Source organism: Cherax quadricarinatus, chromosome 6 (genome assembly GCF_038502225.1).
Source record: "Cherax quadricarinatus isolate ZL_2023a chromosome 6, ASM3850222v1, whole genome shotgun sequence".
Classification (NCBI taxonomy): domain Eukaryota; kingdom Metazoa; phylum Arthropoda; class Malacostraca; order Decapoda; family Parastacidae; genus Cherax; species Cherax quadricarinatus.
Genome location: NC_091297.1, coordinates 42872043 through 42878042, shown reverse-complemented (window position 1 = coordinate 42878042; position 6000 = coordinate 42872043). Strand labels below are relative to the sequence as shown.

At 44.5% G+C, this 6000-nt stretch overlaps 1 protein-coding gene across 1 annotated transcript in view; it reads right to left on the bottom strand.

Annotated features, from left to right (window-relative positions):
• The window catches only part of LOC128692908 (O-acyltransferase like protein), a 235800-nt gene that overhangs the window by 21481 nt on the left and 208319 nt on the right, over positions 1-6000 (bottom strand). The window lies entirely within an intron of this gene.

Below are 6000 nucleotides of genomic sequence, written 5' to 3'. Positions count from 1 at the left end.
TCTCCACAGATAAAGAAGTCACAAGGCATGACCTTAACATACTGCTTCCTAACCATTGGGGATTTTTTTTATTATAAACAGAGATCCAAAAGCTTAGTAAACGGTGGTCATGGGAACAAACGAGCCCATATAGAAACAAATAAAGTATGATAATAGATGGGAAACAGAATGCCGGTAAATAAGGTGTATAGAAATATACCTAGTTGGATGAATCCAATTAGAGCCAGTTGGCCTAGTGTAGCTGTTCCCAACCTGTGGTCCATGGACCCATGAGAGTTAGCAAAAGTAATACTGGGGGTCCAATAGCTAAGTTTGGAATTTCAAGAGACTGCGGTGTAAAATGAATATTTACTCACGATAAGGCTGGAAAAGCTAAACCTTCAAAATTTAATTGCATACTCAGTTACGTTTGTTTTTCAACCGTGAGATGAAACTGGGAAAACGAGTTTGATATTAGTTAATAAAATTGGATTGTTGAGTAGACAGATCTTTCAAAAACCTGGGGTCCCTGGGAAAATAAATTTAAATAAAAGAGGTCCTTGGTGGTGAAAAAGTTGGGAACCACTGACCTAGTGGTTAGAACACTGGCCTAGTGGTTACTACACTAGCTTCTGAGGGTAAGGAGTCACCTGCTATGGGTTCAAGTCAGGCCAGTTCTGTGATTTATATGTAATACGAAAAGAGAATAAGTTTTTATAAGACAGTGTGTCAGTCAAAAAAGACTCAAGCGCTTTCGTAATAAAGTCTTGCTCTCAGCATTACCTACAAAGCATGACGAGTTGTGTTTATTTTGGCCCTACACTGAGACCATCCTCAGCATATATATATATATATATATATATATATATATATATATATATATATATATATATATATATATATATATATATATATATATATATATATATATATATATATATATATGCCGAATGTGTAAAACTGGTCAATTAGCAATAACTCATTTAAAATTAAGTCCTTTCTAAAATTTTCTCTTATATGTTTAAAGATATATTTTTTTCAATAATGTTGATGTAAAAATTTATAATTTTGCACCAAAAGGAACTTAGAAAACTTACCTAACCTTATTATAACAAGCGCAATTTATTTTAGCCTAACCCAACTAAATATATTTTAGATACTCTTACAATAATTTAATACTAAACAAACACAATGAAATATATTTTTTTTCGTTAGGTTCAGAATAAATTTGACAAAATTATTGCATACACAAATTTTCACTTGTCCTATATGGCAAGATGAGCATTGCTATTTAAGCCAAGATCGCAAGTTCTGCCTATTCGGCACGACACACACATATATATATATATATATCTATATATATATATATATATATATATATATATATATATATATATATATACAGTGGACCCTCGGTTATCGGCCATAATCCATTCCAGAAGGTCGGCCGATAACCAAAATGGCCGAAAACCGAATTAATATTTCCCATAAGAATTAATGGAAATACAATTAATCCGTTCCAGACGAAAATATTCACAAAATTTTTTTTTTTTTAACAATTATGTATGTTTTACATAACTTTATTGAAGGCTAATGCTGGCTTCTGGAAGATAGGGAAGAGGAAAGAGGGAGGAGTTAAGTGTTTGGAAGGGGAATCCCCCTCCATAAAGACTTTAGGTAGCAAAAGCTTCTCTGGGCTTACTTCCCTTCTCTGTCTTTTAATGCTACAATGCATTCACTGCCTGACTGCGGTGGAGTGCGGTTGTGCTCTGCACATCTCTGCTCTTTTCATGTGAGCTCTCATAGCAACAACATGGCACTGAGTGTACGGCGTAGAGTAAATACTGTCGGCGTTGAGCTGCTTCATGTGGCGATTTCCCCCTCTACGGCACAAGTGTTGCTACCGATGATCATACGAGAGACGAACAGAATACAAGATGACGAGGTATATGATGTAGCCCTGAGTGGGGCCTATAGGATCTTTGTTAAGTGAAATTCGACGGCTGTGTATGAGTCGCTGGTGACGAAATTTCAGCATGTGAGTCTGGATGCAGCCCCGGTTATAAGAGTGTGTCTCATAGATGTCTCTCGCAATTATACATGGGTGAAGTTGCGCAATGTCCCCTTCGAGGCTGACTAGGCTGACATAAGGAACGTGTTTGAGGTGTTTTTTACCATGCATCTGGCAACCCAAGGCAAGTGGGCGGCAGGTGCATACATGGGACGTCCGGAGGGTGCTTTCTCCCTCAAAATGACTCTGAGGCATCCGATCCTGTCCTACGTTGTGATGAAAGAGTTCCGGACCCAGATTCTTGTGTCTTATGCTGGGCAGCAACGTATGTGCAAGCTGTGTGGGGAGTACGATCACATGGCGGCGACTTGTGTGCAACAGAGGAGGGGGACGGTGCGGACTGGTGGAGCACCAGTTACAGATGTGGATGCTGTCGTGGAGAGTCCCACGGGCAAACGAGGAGGTGGTCGTCTGTGGAGTGATATTGTTGAAGATTCCATTGTGGTGAATGATGGGCCAGCCATAACTTGTGTTGAGCCAGAAATGGCCACTTTGCTGGTGACGGATTAGGAAGTGCTAGTCCAGCAGGAGGTGATGGCACTGGGGGAAGAGCTGGACGAGGTTTTGAAAACTTTAACTCCATCTGGGGAGGATGACGTCCTTGTCCGGGAGACCATCCCTGAGTTGCAAGGAGAGTGTCGGGATGTGCAAAGGAAGGAAGGAGGAGATCAGCAGGCACAGAGAGGAGTCACCGTGCTCTGTGCAACATGAAACAGTGGAGGTTCAAGTTCACTGTGAGGAATCATCGGAAGACAGCATGGCGGTGGAGGGTGTCACGAGGAAGAGAGCGGTGGCATCAGACTCAGATGACGTCCTGACGCCGGCGCAGAGGTCTGGGAGGAAGGATGAATATTCTCGAGGTAGCCAGGATAAGAGGCATCAAAAGAAGGGTGGGGTGGATGGTGCGAAATCATGTTTTGACCCTGGGGCAGGAGGCCCTGGGAAGGTTGAGAGGAGGAAGGGTTGGAAATTTTAGGAAGGCCTTAGGTGTATGACTGTGAATGTGAATGGACTGTGTAATAGAGTGAAGAGGGAATGTTTTCGTATGTAAATATAGGTTGGACGTCGTATTTCTACAGAAGCATAATTTCAGGGAGGGAAGAGTGCTAGAGGTGGCGGGGTTTGAGGTTTTGACTCTGCCATCTTCACGTTTGAAAGGTGGTGTGGGTTTATTGATAAAGGAGGCGAGCCCATTTGTGTTGATACGAAGTGAGGGGGAGGGGGGAGGGGGAGGGGGGAGGGTGTTGCATGTGGATGGGTGGTGGATGGGGCCGAGGGTAACCTTTGTAAGTGTGTATGCGCCAGCGGAAAACGATATGAAAGTAAAGAGGGATTTTGTGTGTGATGATCTAGTTTTCGCCTTACGTGGTTTACCTGCAGTGGCCATCGTTGGTGCGAACTCGAATTGTGTAATTAGGAGAGTTGATGTGGAACCACAAGGGGCGGGGTGCATGTTGGCAGCCTTACGAAATCTCTTGGTGGATGTTCAGTTGAAGGATGTGGTAGGTGGGGGGAGTGGGAGGCAGAGCACACTTTCGTGAGGAGAGGTTATGCGGCTAGTTTAGATAGCCACATATCTCATGGGGTATTGTCAAAGTTTGTCCATACAATAGAAGTAGCTTTTTCAGATCATCGGGTGGTAGTGGCAGAGGTGGAGTGGGAGCCTTTAGCTAGTATCTCTAGCGGATACTGGAAGTTAAATACGAGTGTGTTAGAAGATGAGGAGGGGTTGGAGGGTTTTACAGCACCGTGGGAGGGGTTAAGTAAGGAGGTAAAAGGGGTAGAGGATGTGGTGACGTGGTGGAATGGTGTGGCTAAGGAACGGATTCGGCATTATTATGTGCGGGAAGGGAAACAGGTCAATTCTTTAAAACATGGGCTCATTAACTATTTGGAGGACAGGTTAAGGGGTTGTTATGTAAGGGGGGTGGTGAAGGGTACCTATCCTATGGACGACATTATGGTAATTAAGGGGAGGCTCCAAGAAATCCAGGACAAGAGGTTCCAAGCAGTGAGAGTAATGGCGGGGGTGGGAGGAGGTGTTATGGGGAGATAGGCCGTCGTCGTGTGTATTGTGTAGGCAAAAACAACATCAGCAGGCAACAGCTATTCCATGGTTGGAGGTTCATGAGTCGGTGGGTGGGTATAGGGTGGGTCAGGTTATACAAACTACAGATGGGATGGGGTTGTTTGTGGATAAGTGGTATGAGCAGTATTGGCAAGAGGAAGAGGTAGGAGCTGGGGATTTAGAACAGGTGAGTGGGAGTGTGATATGTCGGTTGGGAAACAGTGATAGGGAAGCACTGGGTGGGGAAATAACTGAGGAGGAAATATGGAGAGCTTTAAGTGAAATGCATAAGGGCAAAGCACCGGGAATCGATGGACTACTGGCAGAGTTTTATCAACAGCATTGGTAGCTAATGAGGGTTTTTTTGGTAAGGTTATTAAATTTGATGAAGGAGAGGGGCAAGTTGGGAGAAAAGCAGGCAACAGCTGTAGTAGTCTTGGTACCGAAGGGTAAGGGACAGCATACGCTTAGGGACTACCAGGCAATATCGTTGTTATGCATGGATTATAAGTTGTTTGCTAAGATTTTAGGAAATAGGTTTAAGTGTGTAGTAGGGTGGGTTGTATTAAGAACTCAGTTTGGGTTGCCAGGGAGGTCTATGGGGGAGGGGCATGGGTTACTACAGGATTTTGTGGAAGAAAAAGGGGGGAAAGGGGGGGCTTGGTTGCTCTAGACTGGCAAGGAGCATATGATAGAGTGGAGCGAGAAGCATTGAGAGCTATCCTTAGGCGACAGGGTTTTGGGGAAGAAATAGTGGGATGGGTAGATGCGTTATATCGTGGGGCAATGGCAAGGGTACAGATTAATGGAAGATTGGGGGGGAGGATTGTAATGGGTAGGGGACTTAGACAGGGGTGTCCTATGCCACAGCTTTTGTTTGCGTGCATACAGGACCCCTTTTATAGAATGGTGGAGCAGCAAATGGGCATTAATGAGGGGGAAGGGAGTGGAGTTGGCAGGGTTTGGCCAGTTCTTATAGGGTATGTAGATGATACTACTGTTCTGGTTAGGGAGGGGATGTCAATGAACGCCTTAGATGGGGTAGTCAACACATTCACAGGTGCAACTGGTATGAGAGTGAATTCAGAGAAGTCCATGGTCATGGGGTTGGGAGCTTGGATGGGGAGGGTTGAGTGGGGTAGTGTAGTTGTGACTAAGCGGGTGACTTCGTTAAAAATTTGTGGCCTTATCTATGCAGATCATCTGGATGTTGCACGTGTGGAAAACTCGGTTAGGTTGGTAGACAGGATTCTGGGTCGCTTGGGAGCAATGCGGCCTTATCATTTGGCCCTTGTGCAGCATGCCATTGTTATTAACGTCTTATTGTATAGCAAGATTTGGCACGTGGCAGCCGTGTTCCCTTTAACTGGGACGGCAATTGCACATATACTTAGAAGAGTTTTTAAATTCTTGTGGGGTTCGGGCTGTGATTGGCTTAAAAGGGATGTGGTAATGTTACCTGTGCATCAGGGGGGGTTGAGTTTAATGAATTTAAGAGGGAGGTGATGAGGGAGGGTGTGGGTGGGGGGGGGTTGGTCAAAATACACAGTAGATTGAAACATATGTATTCTGGAGTAGAGTTGCGTGAGTGTGAAACTATTTTCAGGGCTCTGGTGTTGGATAAGGATCTGGGGAAGGTAAAAATAGGTAGGCTGTGTAGGATATTAGTGGGGAGGGTAGTGGCACCAGTGGAGGGGATTTTCTCCATGTATGACTGGGGAAGTATATGGGGAAGGTTCAGTAGGTTAAGGTTACAACCCCGTGGGCGTGAGGTGATGTATCATTTTTTGCATGGGATTTTACCCTCGGGTGTGGTTTTACGAGATAGACGGGTGGTTGAGGGGGGGGTCTGTGGAATATGTGGAGGGGAGGATTCTGCGTT